We start from the raw sequence: 22585 nt of genomic DNA, 5'->3' as shown, positions 1-22585 counted from the left end.
AAACTTATTATTCTTGTAGAGAATTTAGGTTTGGTTCCTAGCACCACATGGTTCATAATGCCAGTTTTAGGAAATCCAGTGCCCACTTCTGGATTCCTTGGGGACCAGGCACAATTTGTGTACACATACATATGATGACAAAACACTCAAATACATAAATAAAATGAAATCATTTCCTAAATCCAATTTATTTTCTTAAATGGTTTACATTTTCAAGAGATTACAATGTTATAGATAACTGTAAAGTTAACAGTAAAGACAAAAATCAGAGAAATCACAGAATTCAGGAAATTAAACTGTTCAAAATGAAAGGGTTTTGTAAAGATTTTCTGGATGCAGAGCCTCCAAAAAGTAGCTCATATTTATTGAATTCTTTGCCCTTGCTATTACAACAGAAGTTTCTGTGATTAATATAAAAGTGAATATCAAACTAGTAAACAAAAATGTGTTGTAACCCTGCCACAGTCAGCCACAGCATTTGTCTGGGTTAAGGTAGCTTTACTTTATTTCCTCCTTTAATTTTCTAAACTTGCAGTATGATATTTAAAGTTTCTCCATCAACCTAGTCTTGTACTTTGGATTTTCTTATCAACTTGGACTTGTATAAGACTGAGGGTTATGTATAGTGGGATATTTTCTATTGTGGAATGAAAAGGCATTTCTTGCCCAGGATCCAGTCCTGACATTTCCATATGCTGTTGAGTCACATTTACATACTTTTTCTACCCTCACTCTTAGGTGGTGACCTACTCCCCTGAGTATTGAGAAAATTGAAGCTATGAGAGATACTGATTGATGAGGAAGGCGATCCTGATCTTATCTATGTGAAGCCTGCTACTTAAGGCTCTTATCCCTTGTGCTCCGCTTATCAAGGGACTTGTTTAAGTAATACACATTCTCCTATATAATTAAGTTTCTGTTACTTTCTGGAATTCTGTTTATTTTCAGATATTAACATATAAATTAGTTCAATTTGCTCTCATCTATATTTTTAAACATTTTATTCTATTATCTATGTATGTATGTATCTATCTGTCCTCTATTCTTCCATTTATTTGTGTCTGTGTATGTGTGTGGGCCTACATATGCCACAGTATGCTTGTATAAGTAGAAAGACACTTCTATAAGTTCATTTTCTCCTTCCAATACTTGGTTCTAGGAATCACACTGTAACCACCAGCTTAGTGGCAAGTACCTTCACATATTGTATAGTCTCTTCAACTGTGCCTTAATATATGAAGGTGTTGTATATTAGCTGCACAGTATTTTCTTCTCCTAGTTAAAGCAAAATTTCATGGGACATTATTTATACCTGCAGCTTCAAAATATTCTTCTTCAATAAATCTTATTAGTTCCTTTGAGAATTTCAAACTATGAATTTTGTGTTACCTCAAATTTTAAAATTTATTCCGGTCAAAAAATTGCTCCAGACTATTTCCCTAACACATGTCTCATCAAGAACACCAAGAACTCTCTATTCTTTGTTTATTTTTTGAGACAGGTTTTCTCTGTGTAGCCTTGGTTGTCCTGGACTCACTTTGTAGACCAGGCTGGCCTTGAACTCACAGTGATCCACCTTCTTCTGCCTTTCACAGTACTGAGATTAAAGGCATGTACCACCACACTCCACCAAGCTCTCTACTCATTGTTTGTTTCTGTTTGTTTGTTTGTTTTGTTCTATGCATCACGCACACCTTTTGTGCACTTATAATTTTAGGACTGTATAATGCTTGTGAGAAATTAGTGCTTTCAGAGCAAAAGAAGCAGACACTGACATTGGATCAGACCTGATAGGATGCATTCCTCACAGCATACTGGACTTTGACATCATGTTTGGAGAAAGTGGTTGAAAAGCAAGAAGGGGGAATATAGAAATGTACAGGGAAGATAGAACAGAAAGTAGATTAGTGAATCTACTCAAATTAATGCCTCAGTTGTCACCCACAAGATATTTTTAATTCACTGACATAGAATTTTGTTTAAATATGCAAACTAAATTCTAGATACAGTTGTATAGAATTCAAAACACATATGTATATATATATATATAGTCTATAATATGAGTTATTGTACCCATATAACTCAAATATAATATAAGGTTTCATTTCAATGCTTTGAAAGTGATATCAAGCTTCTTAGGAGAAATAAGTTATACAAATGAAATGTTAGTGGATTAAATCATGATCATGTCAATTGCTAGTAGACTTTTATCACAGGAATATACATATTAGGTACAGCAGATAAATATGACTATGTAGAGCTCTCAACTCTTAATGTGGCCTTTAGCTTTACCTATTAGTAACACTCTTACTTTTTTCAATTGAATTTTGAAACTTTACATTTCTTGTTTTCTTTTTCACATGCTTCTCTTGAGTTTTCTTTCTGCCTCTCCCTCATTTACTTACATGATACAAAATTCATACTTTAAACTCCATGGCTTTTTACATTCTTTCCTTTTGTGATCTCTTCAGCTCCATGTTCCGTGCACACTTTAAAGATTGTCTTTATATTATAAAATTTCTTACACTGCAAATTTAAATTTTCATGTGATATCCTGATTTTTCAATTTTTTATTTGGCACTTTAAACCTATTTCTAACATAAAATTCTTACATTTCATCTATATATTGAATGAAAAATTTTACAGTAGAATTCTTAGAGGTCTCAGTTCTGTCTGCCTGTGGCTCCTTAGGTTTTATCAAGGTAGTGGCTTGGGTATAATCTAATTAAAATACTGGGCAAATCTGACCTACATAATCTGTCTCCCTGTCCCCTCTGTGACCTTCTCCATATTAGGTTCTTTGCTGTTCATTAGAAATGCCAACCAGGCCTAGGAGCTATGGCATTTGCTATGCCTGCTGCCGAAAGTGTTCTTTCTTAAATCTGCCCACAGTTTGTAATTTCATTTCCCTGAACTATTTATTCAAATGTCACCATACTAAAAATTATTTCTCTAATCACCTTATAAAATACCTAAAGTATACCATGCATGACTTTCTGGGTCTGAGTTACAAGATGCTTGACCTTATAGATTTAAATGAAAAAGAAAAGAAAAGGAAAAAGAAAAAAAAATGAAGAGAAAAAGAAAAATAAAGAAAAAACCATCTCTTTTCTTTTATATTAAGAGATATCTCATATACCAGGGCCCCAAACTCAATAAACTCCTCTTTTTTCATAAAAAAAAAAATATACACCTTCTACTGTTAAGATTCTGATTCAATCTGACTACCTATGATGTCACTGCCTACCTGTGGCAGGGGCATGACCCTGCCCAGGGCTATATATAAAGATAGTCCTACCTTGATTCTCCCTCTTCCTCTTTATCTCTCTCTCTCTCTCTTTCTATCTCTCTGGTACTCCCTTTCCCATTCCTTCTATCCCATCCTCAATTAATAAACTCCTCTATAACATAGTATCTTCTGCCTGGTACCTTATTATCTTATTACCTTATATCTTATTTTAATCATAAAATTTAATGCTCTTACTTTTCAAAGTAAGCTCATTACTATCAATTACTTTTTACATTTCTTATTATGTACCATCTCTTATTTCAGCTTCAATGGAAAGTTCATGAGGCAAAATCTCTGTTTTTACTTGTTTTAACCTCACTGTGTCAATGTGTACCAAGCTCTTAGGAAAAAAATATGTTTTTGAGTAAAAAATATTACATTCAATTTAACAGAAAACAAATACTATAAAGTAAACAATGACATTATTCTCTTTTAAATTTAGAGAATGTGGGACTCAGAGAAAATAAATGGTGTGGTCAAAATCGTAAGGATTTTGTCTATACCTAATATTAAGGTTTAAATTTCCTTGTGAGATATATAGGAACATTTTTTCATCCCAGAATGACTGATTTTTTTAAAAAGCTAACCCAAGCATAGTTTAGTGAATGACTTTTTGATTCTGGATATTTACAGAGTTATAGATAAGGAGTTAATTACCTAAAAGGAGATACGTTATTGAAACCTTTACCCTTTTATCAGTGACAATGCAGAATATGAACATACATAGAACTGTCTCAGAAAACTGCAGGCAGCTCAACCACCTGGAAAATCTTTCCTAGGAGTGTGATTGCTTGTAAAACCATGTGGTGCTCTTTCTAGATATTATAAACTTCAACATCCTGTGCCTTCTAAATTTTGTTTGTTTTCTGAAATTTACAAATACTCCTCCTCCCTCCAGTAGTGTATGACTCAGCAGATTAAGGTAGAAGTTTGGTCATCTCCAGATAGTTGATTCCAAGCTTGGGTCTATGAGGAATGGACTCCCCTTCTCATCAGAGCCCTCCCAGTGCCAATGGTAGTCCAGAACTTTGACTCAATGCAATTTGTCAATTCGACATGGCTACTGGAAAGATACCTATGTCTTAGTTAAGTTTTCCACTGCTGTGATAAAATACTCTGACAAAAATAACTTAAAGGAGAAATCGTTAATTTTGTTTCATAGTTCCATAATGCAATCTATTACAGCAAGGATGTCATGGTTGTAGGAGTGTAAAACAACTGATCACATTGCATTTACAATTAGAAAGCAAAAGGAAACAAATGCTCAGCTCATTTCCTTAATTTATATATATTTTTTTTTCCAGAATTTGGGGCAGGAACATTGTCAACATCTGTTTGAATCTACCTGCATGTCCTAGTTAACATTTCAGGTTAGGCGCCAAAACTCTGCTTGATGGATTATCTCTGCAGATGAAGTAAGCCAACCCAAGCCAAATTAAAAGTATTAAAGGTCAAGTTTATATGGGAATTGAGGCTCCTGGGTAGCCTCAATGAATGAGGCCAGAGGAAGTCACACCCTGATTGTGGCAGAGTGAAGGAAGATGATGTATCTGCCAACTGCTGGACATGGGGAGCTGGTGACTTTAGGTGAGGGGGTTGGGGCAATCCTTAGGGATGCTAGGAATGAGGATCATGTGGGGGAGGGCAACCAAAGATGCCAATGGAACACTACTATTTCTCAACTTTACTCCCAAACTTAACATACTAGTTCATAATTTTATACCTCTTGCTGCAAAGTCTAATATTAATCTCCTAATACAAAATACAATGAAATGCTTAGGGTCTCCATAGTCTTGAAAAATTATAGCCATTTATAAGTCGAAAGCTGTATTATCTGAGATTGAGGGCAATCTCTTATCTATGCTCTCTTGTAAAATCAAAAACAAGTTAAACACTCCATATATAAAATTACAGTCAGTAAATATTCTTGTTTTTAAAAATGGAGGAATTTGGCACAGGAAATACCAGACCATAGGAAGTCTAAGCTTCAGTTAGGAAAAAAAGAATTCCTGCTGCTCTCTGTCCGTCTTCTGTGGCTTGTGATGAAATTGTCTTGAATCTACAAGTCTGAACTATCCTCACCCCTCCAGCTTGAGTTCTTGCAGTACACATATAGCTCTCTAGGTTAGCTCTACTTTCTGCAAGTAGCTTTCTGTAGAGGCTTCATCATGCTGTATCTCCAAAACCTTTGGTTCTCCATAGAACTTAGGCTTCACATTTACAGCTGTTCTGGGTAGCTCATCAGAAATGGTCACTCTGACACAGTTCATTGGCTATTGAAAGTCTTTATTCCAGCTGTCTCGGAATACACTAGGTATTCACGGACCTAGGTGTATCCCAAACTGTCCTGAACATGGGTTTTTAAAGGCAGGAATTGAAAGACCCCCGAAGGGAGACCCTCACTCAAGCCTCGGGATGGGGTGGAGCTCCGGGTCGACACGTATCTCACGCAGGAGACAGAGGAGTCGAACCAGAAGTCCAGGGGTTTGGGATTTATATGGAGCAGGAGGTTTTGGCACGGCCACACACGATTGGTTGTTTCAAACATTTGAACATCAGCAAATTGCGTAGGCAGATCTGGGGTAAGGTCAGACTTAATCACACGGGAACAGTCCTTGGTTCCTGTTTTTCTCGGAACCTTATGGTAGATGTTTATCTGAGCTAATGACACATTTGGTTAAACTCAAACCTGGAACATTGTGTGCAGGCCTCAAGGGGGGATTAAGCAAACACCATAAGATCGGATGAGGGGTCTTAGCTCATGACTTACTCGACCAGGTCCGGTACCTGTTTCTCTCAGGAATTTGTCCTTGTGTATCCTCTCTATCTTTTACGGCCAGCCGGTCCCTGGAACACTCAATAGGCCTTTGTCTCCTAGCTCAGCATTCCTTGTGACTTATCATCTGGGACCTTGGGCTAGCATACCTGCCGACCTGCACTTATGAGTTAGAGAGCTTTGCTGTTCTGGTTGCTTTAATGCTAATAAAAATTTTCCCTTTCAGAATCATGCTCTGGCATCTCTCAGCACCCATAGCAGGCTTAACATACATCAAGCAGTTATAACAGAAGCTAATCTGTTAGCTGGAGAGGGTGCCATAGAAACTGGCAGTTTAACAGAAACTAAGTTAAGTTAGCTAGAATATCCTGACCTTTGGTTCTGTTTTGCCCTATAACATCCCCCACTGATTCTATGATCATGAGCCAAATCATTGACTCATCTTGTTCTGGGAGTGCATAGTTGGTCATGAAGTTGAGGATGCAGAATCCCACATTTAGCAGGATCAGAATAAGAGTTAATGATCTGGCTAATGATTATAGCAAGGTGATTAGTGATGAGGACCAGGTAAAGTGAGATACCAATCATCTGTTATATTTCATCTTTTCTTTCTCCTTTTTCTTTTTCATTCCTTTCTTTTTTACACTTTTTTTTCAGTATCAACTATTCTTTTTTCTCTTTTTTCTTTTCATCTTCTTTTACTTTTTCCTTCATTATATTTTCCCAATCAATTATTCTTTTTCACTATCTTTATCCACTTTTTTTCACTTATCATTGTTAGAGTTCTTCAGTCTGCCTACGTATGATGTCACCGCTTACCTGCCACGGGGGCATGACCTTGCCCAGGGCCATATAAAATGACAAACCATCCACATGGTCTCTCTCTACTCTCCCTCTTACTTTCTCTCTCTCTCTTCTCTCTCTCTCTCTCTCTCTCTCTCTCTCTCTCTCTCTCTCTCTCTCTCTCTCTCTCTCGCCCCTCTTACTTTTCCTCTCTTATCTTCTTACTCTTCCTGCCTCTGTCTCTCTCTGGGGGTACCCCTTCACCCTTTCCTTCTCCTCCAATACTCATTTAATAAACTCCATATAACATAATATCTGAGTCTTTTGTCTATCATTATCTTAATCTTTAGTCATAACAATCATCCTTCCTGGCTTTCTTCTTTTCCTTCTTTACAACAGCTTGACCATGCCTGTAGTCCAGTTAACTGGTAGCCAGCTCCCACAAACTCTTTCTCACCCTTCTATCCTACCTTACTGCAACAGGATGCAGTACCCTCAGGAAGCCTGCTGAAAACTAGACTTGGGACCAGGTATGGACCTGCCACCTCATTTCCTGTGCAGAGGAGATAAGAAATCTCCATGGGAAGGTTCAGAGGCATGTACAGTCACCTAGCAATGGCCCTGCCTCTTTCAGTTCCTTTGCTGACAAAATGGGACAAAGCCATACAAAAAGGAATTCAAAACATATTCACCTTTAAAAAATTTCCTTCAACTAGGGTCATAATCCTCGGATCATCTTCAATAATCAAGACTGAGACAGTTGCAGTGGCTATGGCAGTTGCATGGATATGTATACCTGCCCTTAATTAGATCAAGTCTAGAACTGGGACATATTTGACCTTTGTTAACATTGAGTCAAGGTCATTATGAGTTCTTGCCTCATCTGCATTATAGTCATATATGTGAGGGATAACATGGACCATTTTTCATATGGTGGGAGTGTGAATTTCCTGTGAGTCAGAGGAGATACATTTTGTTTAACCATTAATACAAACAAGACAGGTAATTTGAGGACATGATGCATGCACCTTTGGTTTGGTAGAACATGCCTAAAATTGTAAACCTTAGAGTACTTTTTTTTAGCCAGTCTTCTCCATAATCTGATTTACTGGGCCCTGGCTACTTGCTTCATCCCATGTGCTTCATGTCAGGAAAGGAAATAAAAGAACAGAGGTCCACCTGAAAGATAATTTCCCACTCCCAGTATTTCTGAATTTCCATGTCCAGGTTTGAGGCTGATGGCAATTGTGCATCCTGAGTTAGTGAACTCTGGTCAGTCTTATCTTTAAAGGGTCCAAGGTCCAAATGATGGTCCATCTGTCTTCATCACTAGTCATCTTTCTTCAAAAGATGAAACCAGCTACTTTGATAGCAGTTGGGGTAGTGGCAACAGTTTTCAGAGTTCAGGTAGCAATCCTCAAAACCAAGTCTCCTGTCTGGAACTGGTGAGTGGATTCAGAGTTGGAAAATTGCAGGATTCCTTTTACATTCCAGTAAATCTTTTTAAGTGCTTTTCCAGACTTGCAGAAAGAATGAACCTGCAGCCGAGTGGCATCCACCATACTTCTTTCTTTTGTTTGCCAGTTCTTCTTCTTTTTTTTTTAAACACATTTTTTATTTAAAGATAAAATAATTCATATTACATCTCATTTTCTATCCCATCCCATACATCCTCCCATTCCTCCCTCCCTCCCACTTTCACCCCAATCCCCCTTCCCTATGACAGTGACCAAGGGGGACCTCCTCCCCCTGAATATAGTGTTAGGGTATCAAGTCTCTTCTTGGTAGTCCGCTATCCTTCCTCCGAGTGCCATTGGGCCTCCCCAACAAAGGGACATGGCCAAATATGGGGCACCAGAGAACCTGTGAAAGTCAGTCCCCAGTCTCCACTTAACTGTGGAGAATGTTCTGTCCCTTGGTTAGATCTGGGTAGGGGTTTGATGAAGGTTGCATGTTTTGTTCTTGGTTGGTGCCTTTGAACAAGCAGAACCCCTGGGCTCAGATCCACCCATCATAATGTTCCTCTTGTAGGTTTCTAGGACCCTCTGGATCCACCTACTTCCCTATCCCCTATATTTTTCTCACCTAGAGTCTCAATAGGATGTTCTCACCTCTATCCCACTTTCCTGGTAGGTGCAGACTTTCATGGGACCTGCCCCTTGGGGCTAGTGTCCAGTTATAAGTGAGTATTTACCATTTGAGTCTTTCTGCTTCTGGGTGAGCTCACTCATTATGATCATTTCTAGTTCAATCCATTTGTCCACAAATTTCGGGAATTCCTTATTTTTAATAGCTGAGTAGTATTCCATAGTGTATATGTACCACAGTTTCTTTATCCATTCTTCTACTGATGGACACTTAGGCTGTTTCCATGTTCTGGCTATTATGAATAAGGCTGCTATGAACATGGTTGAACAAATTTTCTTGTTGTGTGCTGGAGCATCTTCTCGGTATATTCCAAGGAGTGAAATAGCTGGGTCTTGAGGAAGCCCTATTCCCAGTTTTCTAAGGTAGCACCAGATAGATTTCCAAAGTGGCTGTACTAGTTTGCATTCCCACCAGCAATGAAGGAGTGTTCCTCTCTCTCCACATCCTCGCCAGCATGTGTTGTCACGTGAATGTTTGATTTTAGCCATTCTGATTGGTGTAGATGGAATCTCAGAGTTGTTTTGATTTGCATTTCTCTGATGACTAGAGATGTTGAGCATTTCTTTAAGTGTTTCTCAGCCATTTGATATTCCTCTGTTGAGAATTCTCTGTTTAATTCTGAGCCCCATTTCTCAATTGGGTTATTTGGTTTGGTATCGTTTAATTTCTTGAATTCTTTATAAAGTTTGGATATTAGACCTTTGTCAGATGCAGGGTTGGTGAAGATTATTTCCCAGTCTGTAGGCGGTCGCTTTGTTCTTTTGACAGTGTCTCCTGCCATACAGAAGCTTCTCAGCCTCATGAGGTCCCATTTATTAATTGTTGACATTAAGGCCTGGGCTGTTGGTGTTCTGTTCAGGAAGTTGTCTCCAGTGCCAATGTGTTCCAGGCTTTTCCCCACTTTTTCTTCTAACTGATTTAGTGTCTCTGGTTTTATATTGAGGTCTTTAATCCATTTGGACTTGAGCTTTGTGCATGGTGACAAGTATGGGTCCAATTGCATTTTTCTACATGTAGAAATCCAGTTAGACCAGCACCATTTGTTGAAGATGCTATCCTTTTTCCATTGAATAGATTTGGCTTCTTTGTCAAAAATCAGGTGACTATATGAGTGTGGATTCATATCTGGGTCTTCGATTCGATTCCACTGATCAACCAGCCTATTGCTGTGCCAGTACCATGTTGTTTTAATTACTATTGCTCTATAGTACAGCTTGAGATCAGGTATGGAGATTCCTCCTAAGGATCTTTTATTGTATAATATTGTTTTAGCTATTCTGGGTCTTTTGTTTTTCCATATAAAATTGAGAATTGACCTTTCAATGTCTTTAAAAAATTGTGTAGGTATTTTGATAGGGATTGCATTGAATCTGTAAATTGCTTTTGGTAAAATGGCCATTTTTACTATGTTGATTCTCCCAATCCACGAACAAGGGAGATCCCTCCATCTTCTCAAGTCACCTTCAATCTCTTTCTTTAGGGACTTAAAGTTTTTTTCAAACAAGTCTTTCACTTGCTTGGTTAGCATTACTCCTAGATATTTTAAATTGCTTGTGGCTAATGTGAAGGGTATAGATTTCCTAATTTCTTCCTCTGTATGATTGTCATTTGTATATAGGAAGGCTACTGATTTTTTTGAGTTAATTTTGTAACCAGCCAGTTTTCTGAACGTGCTTATCAACTGAAGGAGTTCTCTGGTGGAATTTTGGGGGTCACTTCTATACACTATCATATCATCTGCAAATAGGGATAGCTTGACTTCTTCCTTTCCCATTTGGATCCCCTTGATCTCTTTGTGTTGTCTTATTGCTCTGCCAGTTCTTCTTTTACTTAGTCACTCTTGCCCCTGAATGCAGTCCAACAAACTGGGTTATCAACACTCAGAGAGTTCTCAATGTTTCTTGGGCCACTTTGAAGACAACCAAGTCTGTTAACCTCTGCCTTCCAGGGAGCCCCCTCTTTGCTATTCTTTGTGCTGAATAATGACCACTTCTGTGGGTATTCAGAAAACTTCCAGGGATGCTAAGATTTCTTCTTTTATTTGACTTTTTTTTTTTCTACTGAAGTTAGCAATCCTCTTTTCTTGTATAGAGCTGCATGAACATGAACGTGAAAACATATAGTGTATCAGTATATACAGTGACAGCATATTCTTTTCCTCAGTGGAGTGCTTGGGTCAAATCTAAATGCTCAGCTCACTGAGCTGAAGCTCTCCTGCTTAATGACTGTGGTCATATAGTCTTTTCTTGGGATAATATCGCTGCTCCCGTATACTTGATCCCATCTTAGATGAAACTACTTCCATCTGTCAACAATACTTTATCTATTGTTGTCACTGAGAAGTAAGTATTTATGTCTCTAAATCCAGATCTCTGGCATATTATTTCCAGTTTGAGATGGAACCTGACACCCTCCAATGACACTGACATTAGTTTTTAATTCAGTTGCTTTCTAGAAGCAAAAATCTTCTGATCTCTTTCACAAGTAAATTTAGTTTAATGGGGTGTTTCCTGTGGGCACCCTTCCCCCATTGCCCTCCCCCACACAAAACAGGAGCCATCTCCTTACTCGTGCTAATCTCCTTTACAATTACAACCACTTTCAGCACATTCTTTGGCTTTAACATTAAGCTTTTCACTGCTTTATTTCTCTTTGATAAGTAAATTTTTATCTCCTTATCCCTCATTTGATTTTTTTAAATTCTCAATTTACATAAGCATTACCAGTAGCAACCATGCCACAGATTCAACAATATGCTTTCTTTCTGTCAAAGAAATTAGTTCCTTACTTTTTATTTAGCCCCAACAAATCACAAATACTTTGAGAAAACATCACAGGAATGCCCAACTAGCCCAGTTACTGTTAAAAATCTTTGCTTTTCTCCATAGTGTTAGGATTCTGCTTCAGTAGCCTACCCCTGGTGTCCTTGCTTATCTGCCACTGGGATGTGGCTCTGCCCAAAGCCATATAAAAAGACAGACTCTCCCTTGGCATGCTCTCTCTCTCTCTCTCTCTCTCTCTCTCTCTCTCTCTCTCTCTCTCTCTCTCTCTCTCTCTCTCTCTCCCTCACTCCCTCCCTCCCTCCCCACTCCCCACCTGCTCTACACTCTTACCTTATCTCTTTCTCCCTCTTCTTCTCTCTCTCTGAGGTACCCCTCGCCCTTTTTCTTCTCCCCCGCTCATCCCCTCCAGCTCAATTAATGAACCTCATATAATATAAAATCTGTTGCCTGACATCTTATTATCTTATTTTCTTTTTATCAATCATAACACTGGTGCACGTGACTTGGATACTAAACCTAGACGTCTATTCTGCTTTTTTCACATTGGAATCCCATCTCCCTTTACTGTCCTTAACAAATTTCTCTAAGCACTCTATTTCCAGCTGCCTCAGATTAACCTAGCCAATTGCTCCAGGACACCTGTGGAGAAGCCTGCTTGCCAACTTTCAAGACTGCTGTTGAGATAAACAGATGTTCTCTTTGTCTCCTTTCCCCAACCCCCAGCCTTAACCTTGGCTCCTAGAGCACTCAGGCACCTGAATGGTCTAGGATCTAAGCTTACTCAGGTTTAAAAAAAAAAAAAAAAAAAAAAGACGCTGCTGCACTGCTACATTGCATGGTGCATTAGAGATGGATGGGAATAAGATTACACCCCATGGGTTGCGCTGGGGCGGTCAGATGTGCCAGCTACCGTCATTCCCTGCTTCATGACCTGCTTGTACATCTGTGCTGTTCCAAAGTGACCCATACTATTTCTGGGGTGCTTGACGACTGCCTGTTCTTTTCCACTTAAAAAAGTTCTTAGGCAGGGCCATTTCCTTGCCCTGGGCCCTCCCCTTTCTCACTAAACATGTATATGTGTGGTCCCTACTCCCTGATCTCAGCCTGGCCAAGGCTGGACAGGTAGGCTAGGGGCGGAGCCAATTACTTGCATGCAGTGACTGGCTCCAAGCCTTTGGATGCCCGACACAGCTTTGCTTTGTCTAAGACTTTACTTTGCAACTCCTAAAAATAAAAAGTGTCTCCAATTTCTTTTCTACTCTCAAAAAAAATTCGTGTAATTTTTAATTGGCTATTTTTTAATTTATGCTTTTCCTAATTCCTAGACAAGTAAATAAATGCTCTTTCTTCTATCATCAGCTAACCTGAATTCAGCCATTCCTGGCTAATGGGTTTGATACGGTTTTTGTATAGTTATTCTATAATGTTCTACTGTATTAACTTTCATATGTTTACAATATTAAATTTTAAATCATTGCCTTAAACCATGTCTAGCCTAAAACTCCAAAGATGATATTATTGGGCATACAAAAACTGTTCTGTTCTCTTTTATGGACTGTGTTTTTGGACTGTACTTGTGTTTTTAACGTTACAACTTGAGAAATAGACGATAAACAAAGCTGTCTATTTAAATATTCTTAAGATAAACAAGACTGTGGTCTCATTGCCATTTTAATTAAAAGGCTGAGGATGTGTACTAAGTGCCATATAAGAACAGTAAAATCTTTAAAACCCAAAAGGAGCCTTTCCTAGAGGCTCTGTTATAAAAATTATACTCCAGGCCTTAGCCACTAACCTTGAGAAAAATAGAGGTGTGCATGCCTTTTCCCAGTGGGGTCCTCCCTGAGCCAGCTCTGCTAGGGACCTGTTTCAGATACAGCAAAAAGGAGACACCAGTCTCGCAGCTGCTACAACCAGAATGGGACACTGATCCCACAGCCTAACCTGGCCTGTGGATGTCACTGCTCACATGCAGGTTTGTTCTCCATGCCTAGTCACTGGAGGTTCTACCAACACAAGAACTGGAGATATTTCTAACCTTCAGGCTCCTTGACCTGGTGGAGTACAGATGCCTCTTAAATTCAGCAGCCTAGCAAAACAGGGCAACACTACTGCTATAGGTCTGTTTCAAACTCATACTCAGGTTACATAGTCACATGGCCAGCTTCTATCATTGGAGACTTCAGTACCTTCCCAGCCTCCTCACATGCAGGAGACCAAACTTTACTGTCCATTTCACCTAATGCTAAAAGCTTCCAAGAAGTTGTTTTAAGAGTGTGTCTTAACACAAAGTTCGTTTCCCAAGCCTGTATTGTGCTATATGTCTAGCAATGTGTATTTCACTGCAAATTTCAAACAAGGATGACTCTAACATATCTAAAATTTACCTCCCTTTATGAACTAACAAAGATTCTTGTAAGCTACAGAAAATCCATCTTTCAGGTCAAATGAAGTCCAGATAAGTACTGTCTATCAACAGCTTAAGTTTCTGACCTATCTTCTATCTCTGAGAGTGGGATTCCTCCCCCTTTCTCTGGTTTTGTGACTCCCCTAACTACTTTACTGCTACATTCTTACACTCAACATCTACTGATTGTTGAGTCTTCTCTTCTGGTTGATGTAAATGCTTCTAGTCATACTTACCAATTTACATCCAAAACCTTCATCTAGGACTTTCTTCCTTGAGTGAGATCTCCTTCTACCATCACGGTTCATTCCCTCCCCTCTCACTTGAAACCCTAGTGCTAGGTAACCAGGTCTGCAAACCAAAATTTTTCTGGAAATCTACCAATCCTTGGAAAACCCCTAGCCTTGTAGTTTTAGGGCTATAAAACCCCACTTCTCTTACGTTCAAGCCTGTTCTTTCAAATAACACTTTAGGGAAACAGCCCTGATTACCAGAAAATAAAGTTTGCATAACTTCTCCAAAATATTTGAAATGTTGGCCATTTCTCTCATATAGTGGGATTAAAAATCATGACAGGAGGAAAATGGCAGTACACAGTAAGCATGGTGGCAGAAGCAGAAAGCTTAACAACCACATCCTAAAGTACAGGTATGAAGTAAAAGACAGTAAACTGAAAGTGTTTTGAGCGTTTAAGCTTTCCCAGCAGTGCCAACAACTAGGGACCAAGTGTTCAAGTATCTGAGCCTACTGGGACATTCACCTTCAAATCACAACAAAGCATCAGGACTACATGATAACCTCAGTCATGGTTCTGATATGACTGAAAAACTAATACCTGTGAAAGATCTTACCAAGTTCATCTTTCGGCATGAGACCTATTTTGTCCTACTAGCACTGTAAGTATAGCAGTTTATTTGTGCTGGTCCTAAAGTAACACATTTTTATGGAATCGCTTTTGAGAAGCAGGGAACCCATTCAGTTTATGCTTACTTTCTTCAAACACATTTGCATCTCCATAAGACAGACTTTCTGATAGGTAGAATTTTTTTATAATGACATCATACATGCTGGTATAGTGAAATGTGAATAGTTTCTTTTCAGTTTTGCTCATCTCTTTAACAATTACAGATGATTGCTTAGCACAAGCTTGAATATTCTTGTCTTAAAATTTGCTCCACCAAATAAATTATTTCATTTCTTCACATTAAAAGTCACCCAATTTCTCAGGAAACAAGCACAGTAAAATCAGATTCTTGGTCAAAATACTCAATGAATGGTGCCTAATGAACTTCCCAATAGAGTGCTTATTCCCTTCTGAAATCTCATGAAATAGGTATCCTAGCTAGATTTTTTGTCAATTTGATACCATTAGAGTTATCTGGAGAGGAACTACAAATGAGGAAATAACTTAATCAGATTGTTGTAGATGAGTCCATAGGGGCATTTTCCTTATTAATGATGGATGTGCGAAGGTCACTCCTGCTTGAGGTAGTGCAACTCCTGAACCCTAGTAATAGAAAGGAAGCTGAGCACGTAACAATTCTTCCATGTCTTCTACCTTATTTCCCTACTCCAAGTTCCTGCTTTAAGTAACTGCTCTGACCCCACCCAGTGATGGAGTATTATCTGAGAGATGTAAGATAAAATAAACTTTTCTTCTCCGATTTCTTTGAGTCATGGCATTTTACCACGGCAATAGCCACTGGGCTTCCACTGTCTAAGCTTCTCTCAGCAACCAGTGCTGTCCAAGCTCTACCAGAATTGACCATTAAACTCTGCTTATGTCAATTCACAGCTTCTTTAGGTCAAAGTTCCAAACTTTTCCACCTTCGTCCTATAAACCATTTCCAAATACCAGAGAGCCACTACAAGATCAGCTTTTTCACAGCCAGAGCCCTACTTCTGGACACCAAATATCTATTTCTGTTACTTTTATTTTTTTATAATACAGCACACTGACAAAGTATAGGATAAACTTTATTTTCACTCACAGTTTCAAGATGCAGTTCTTTGTAGGGGAGACCAGCTAGTAAGAGCTTGTAGTAGCTTGTCACATTGCCCCTGTCCTCATGTAGCTGAAAGAGATAACACTTGTACCCAGCTCATTTTCTCCTCTTTGTATAGCCTAAGATTTCATTTCAGTAAATGGTGCTATCTATTGTGAACAGTTTTTCACACCTCAATTAACATAATAAAGACAATCCCTCATAGCTATGCCTTGAGGTTTATCTTCCAGTTGACTCTAGATTTCAACAAGTTGACAGTAGAGATTAGCCATAATGCTCTATGTATCAACAATCTCACATTCCAGTTATCCTTTTATTTTCAAGAAAGAAATGTAAACCTCACATTTTGGAAAAAGAACTGTCCAGTCATAGGTCAAATATAATGTTTTCAACGGCTCTATTTTAATCAGATTTAATTCTATGATCTTTTGCTTAAAATTTTAATTATTCAAGGAACTTACTAGCTTTTCTATTTAGTTTTCATTTCATTTCATTTAGTTTTCTATTAATTTTGTTTTCTCTAAGAACTCTTGCTTGGCACAAATATTGCCACATTTGCTTTTGAATATCCCAGACAGATGAGTTAGTGGGTTTCATTCTGCCCTGACTCCCACTTGACTGTCTTAGCTTTTAAACACATCCAACTTATCTAAACAACTAGAAAGACACACAAACAACCATTATGTAGAGAGTGAGAGACCTTAGAATACTCCACTTTAGCAGCATGTATCCATAACACCCTTCCCCTCAAGACTCAGGAAACCTCATGAAAGAGAAAGCAGAAAGAATGTAAATGCCAGAGGGAGTGAAGCACAGCAGCTTTTTAAAATTCTGTAAATCAGTATAATCTACATAGATATGATCTCACATAGACTGGTGTAGAATTCACAGTACATTCCTGGTCTGTACCAGGAAGGTTTGAGAGCTGGAAGAGAAAATGGACACAACCCCACATTCCTAACCCAAAAGCTATATCCAATTTATAACCATTTGTAAATGAAAATTTAGTGTTCACCATGGGAGTCTCACTTTGGAAACAAATTGCACTTAGGAGTACTTGGTGCATGCCCAGCAGATGGTCAGAAGAAAGCAAACTCAAAGGCATCTTTTGAGGTTCCTTATCTTAATATGTGAGAGCTTTTTGATATTTATATATAATTTTTAAAATTTAATGTTATGTATATGTTTGTCCTTTTATCTCACAAGTAAAAAGGTCCTTTGCTCATATATTATGGGTTCAAGTTTAATGTTTTTAAATGAGATTCCTGATTATGGAAATTAATAGGTCTCTGTTTCTTGTGGCTTCTCTTAAGATCTCTTCCTTTTTTCTGAATTCTGATGTGTTTGTTTTTATCATATCACACCATATCATTTCATATCATATCATATCATATCATATCATATCATATCATATCATATCATAATCTCTTTGAAGACTGTTTACTAATAAGAAATAGAATGGGGATGGTTCCAAATAGGAGAGAAGGTGGGGAAGAACTGGGAGGAGTAGAGGAAAGGGAAAACCATAATCACAATATATTATGTTGGGAAAAATCCATTTTTGATGAAAGAAAATATAATAAAAACCTATCTAAAAATACAGAGAAGACAAATTTCAAAAGCATCTGTAATCGTTTATCTCTCCACTTTAGAATGATAATGTTCCTCCATGTCATTGTATGTTATATGGATATAACTTGGTTTGTCCTTATACTCAGGCTAACAGTTAAGAGATTGTATACGTCTCATAAGACATGCAATACTTAAACTTTTAAACAATGTTGAATCTATGAAAGACAATAGGGATTTTCTTCTTAATAATTTGGCAGTATATACTTCTTAAAAGATTTATTTATTTAATATGCATAAAATGTTCTACCTGCATGTTTGCTTACAGACCAGAAGAGGGTACCAGATATCATTATAGATGGTTGTGAGCCACCATGTGGTTGATGGGAATTGAACTTAGGACCTTTGGAAGAACAGCTCCTAAGCACTGAGCCATCTCTCTAACCCAACAATAGGGATATTTGAAGGTAGAATAAATTCATTTTTCATTAAGGAATGGCCAATGAGCAAATGTAGAAAATAGTTCAAAGAACATGTCTTTGTTTTACAAGTTTTTATTAAAAATTTTGCATATATATTTATATTATTGCACATATATATAATAACTACCTACAACAAGAAGAACCATGAAACAATCAGAAATTATATAAATGTTACATTTATAGTATTTTGGCTATTTGTATTTGGCAGCCTTGAAGAAAACATCTTTCCTATCTTGGTGCATCTGAAATTCTGAATGCAAACCAATATCTATCATATTTCATCATTATCAACTTAAAACATCTAAATAGACCTAACAACATCTTAATGCTTAAACAACTAAGCTTTCATGGTAAAAACTAAGCTATCTGGTCTTCAACCTAATCAGAGACTTGAGAAGAAATAAAATTAATCATCTGAGTATATAATGAGTACAGGTTAGCAGCTTCCCAAATGAGAAAATGGCAGAGACAGTTTGCTGCTGAACAGTCACCCAAAATTCTCTATAATATTTGAGCATCATTTTCAGCCTTCTGGCCCAATATATCTGATAGACATGTTTGTGAGGCAGGAACTACTGAAGACTTGCTTGTTAGTTGATCAAATTATGGTCATATCAATTACTAGTCTATTTTTCACACAATATACATCCTAGGTATAACAGATAGATATGATTCTATAGAGAGCTATGATAAAATAGTTAGGCAAGGTTTTCAAAAACCTCAGAGACATACAGAATATGGCATTTAAAGATATTGTGATTGTTTTAAAGATTCTTTAACAATAAGACAGGTTAACTCCTGGCAACACCCAGCCTACCTCAAAGATGATGAACATCAAAGATCTTCCTTATGGAGATGACTTCAAATGTGTTAAAAAAAAGCCACTGGTTAAAATGTCCTCATTTCTACCACAGACAGAAGAACATTTCTTAAAAGTGATGTTTTAACCCCCTGACACTATTAAAGATTATCTGCTCTGCTTGGAGGCAGAAGCCTAATAGAGTTGTCTGCTGGGAGGCTCTACCCATCAGCACCTCAAGGTGATGGGTGGATGCTGAGACTCACAGCTGAACATTGGTCTAAGAATGAGAAGTCTAGTAGAAAAGTGGGGAGAAAGAGAGGAGGACATAGAGGTACCAGGAGTTTCACAGGAAGACCAACAGAACCAACTGGGCAGGGTTCAGAATGGCCTGATGAGACCGAAGCACCAGGCAAGTACCTTGCATGGACTGACATATGTCCCATACAAGGATGTGGCTGAAAAGAAACTCATGCTTTCATGATTCATGTGGGTCCTCTATTAAAGGGAGCTGAGGCTCTCTCTGACATGGAGACTCTTGCCAGGTTTTCAATTACTTCCTCTTGGTGGGACTGCCTTGCCAGGCCACAGTGGAAGAAGACACACTCCTGCTAAGTCTTGATGAGCTGGGGTGGATGGGAAAGGGAGCTCCCCTTTTTTGAGGAATAGGGGAGGGAAGAATGGGCAAAGGGAGGAAGTGTGGGACTGGTGGATGAAGAGGGATGGGACTATGACCAGGTTGTAAGGTGAATAAATAAGTAAATTGATTAATTTTTAAGTGATATTTGAGCCAGATATGGTGGTGCATACATGTAATCCCAGCACTTAGGGAGGCAGAAGCAGGCAGATTTCTGAGTTTGAGTCCAGCCTGGTCTAAAAAATTAGTCTAGGACAGCCAAGTTTACACAGAAAAATGATGTGCCAAAAAACAAATGAAAATTAGTGTTTGAAGACATCAAGCAGGCAAAGGATGAGAAAGTGATGCCAAATACCATGAAATTAAACAGTGTTTGTAAAGAATATTCCAGATCAATTTGTGATGGCAAGTCCCTGTGTAAATATGCATAGCAAAATTCCAGGAGTTTAGGTCCTAGACTTAATAAAGGAGAAAGTGAGGGTTAGAGTGATAACTCTGTATTTAAGAATATGCGCTGCTCTTTCAGGGAACTTGAGTCTTGTTCTCACCATTTATGCTGAAGGTCTCAAAACTGGCTGTCATTCCAGACTCAAGGGCTAAGACGTCCTCTTCTAGCTTCTTGAGGCATCATTTAAAAAACACACACACACTTATTTTTAACTATTTAAATAACTATTTGATTCATTCTTTGTTAGATGAGGAAAATACATTAAACTTTGGACAGCTCACAGTACACATTAACAAAAAAAAATCGTCATGCCAGCCAGGGCTAGTGTTGAGTTCAGAAGAAAACCATAGAGGCTAAGATATAAATTTCATGTCTATGGAATGATTTTTCCCTTTGCATCCTCTGTCTTAACCTCACCCCTAATCTGATGGGTATAGAAAGAATTAGAGCAGCATCAAGGATTGGTAAACTCTCCATCCACATAACCATTGAGACATTCAAATCTCTAAAGGAAACAGGGAGTAGAAAGAATGGTCAAATTAAAATACTTACCTCAAAAGTGTTACAAAACATCCAGGCAACTGTTCCAGAGCTGGGTTTTCTAAGCTCCAGAACCTTGCTTAGTTGTCCTTTACATCTGTCACTTCCATCTTCCACCAGTCTACAGGCAGGTGGTCCCCCAGCAAGCAGAAACAGGGAGATGCAAGCTTTGCATACACTTAATTATAATTAAAACAATTTAAAAGGAGAGAAATGAAGCTGAGTATGGGAATTGAGCTATTTCTGCTTCTGAACAAGTGTGGTAAGGCCAATCAATTCATATACCTATCCACAGAATTTCCAAGCCATTATGAAAGCCATGAGCCTTACTTCCTTAATTTTCTCTCCTCATCGGTTTGGTCATAACAAGAAAAATAACAAATATGATTTATTACAAGAATGTGTTTTTTCCACTTGCCTGTATCTTGGTTCCTCACAAGAAAAAAAAAAAAAAAGATTTCCATGTATTATCCCATAAATATGTAGCATATAGTAAATATTCATCAAATTTTCTTTTATATTTATTCATGTATATTTGAAATCATAGCTTTTTATTGCTCTGGCTTTCATTCTTCACTCTCAATTGTTATGAAGCTTACTCTGTGAATGATAATTTAGTTGCTCTATTTTGTATTACAGTTTTACATATACCAGTCTTCATTTTTCAAGTAGAGCATGAGCTGTGATTAAAGATATTTTAATTTTATAAAATCCTAGAAATATGTAGACCTCATTATGGTCAGGCACGAGTTTAAATGCTCAAAATGTATACTATTATTCAATTCTATCAATAATGCCTTATACCATGTAGTGTTATTCACTGATGTTTCATTTTACTATTTTTTTCTGAAAATCATCTTACAAGGAATTGTTGTAATCTGGACTTGAACTTGCATGTTCTGATGACAGAATCCTTACTTTGTAAACATTCTGTTATTTGTGAGTATAAAACATACAGCATAATAGTAAATGCTCAGTAAATATGCATTTACTTTATTACTTGATTACTTATAACTATTCCAAAATGTAACCAATATTGAAAATACTGAGATTTCAATTTAAAATGCCAAGGAAAAATAGGAATAGCTCCTGGAGAAGTATTTAGTACAAAGTATGGTTGAAAAGCAATAAATGTTTTGTAGTTATCAATGAATCTTTTTCATCTTATTATTAAGCTTATGTTGTTAGTCTTTTATAAGAATTCCTGTCTTTTCTCACTCATGTTATCTTCTTAGTTCTCCAATGTTTGCCTAATCATCATTTGATATAATGAAACTGATAATTGTATTAGTTTCCAGGCTAAGAGTTAGCTTTTGGGCCAGGAATATTTTCAAATTTTGAGTTCATCTCCCCTTAACCTTTCATAAACATTTAAACTTTCTTTAATTTATACAGGTCTTGTAAAAATTAAGCAAATATTTTCTTCATAAAATTTGGTTTTAGTTAATATATCTAGACTTTCAATTGATAGTCACTATTAACTGAAAATTTCAGACTCTCTAATTAGTAAATAACAAAATCATCTTTCCACATATTTACTTTCCTAGGTCTTCTTTTATTAAATGAAGATTCAAAAACTGTTAGAAGATACAATGATACAGTTTCTATTAATATAAATCTAAGTTGTCACATTTTAATATCATGAAATTATATAAAAAATGTTAGTATGCATTAAAATATGTTTCTGAAAACATTGCTTATCATAACCAGGCAGGAAGAAAAAAAAAAAAAAAGAAAACAAAAACAGGTGATATATGATGAAGGAAAAACATTGGATTGGAGGGAATTATAAGAGCCAGACAGGACAAGAGCATCATCAGAAATCCACAGAATGAACTAATCTGGACTCATATTGGCTCTCAGAGACTAAACCAATAATCAGGGGCCCTGCATGACACTGATCTATGCCTTTTACATA

Source organism: Acomys russatus, chromosome X, assembly GCF_903995435.1.
Source record: "Acomys russatus chromosome X, mAcoRus1.1, whole genome shotgun sequence".
In the NCBI taxonomy this organism is placed as follows: domain Eukaryota; kingdom Metazoa; phylum Chordata; class Mammalia; order Rodentia; family Muridae; genus Acomys; species Acomys russatus.
This window is presented reverse-complemented; position numbering follows the sequence as displayed.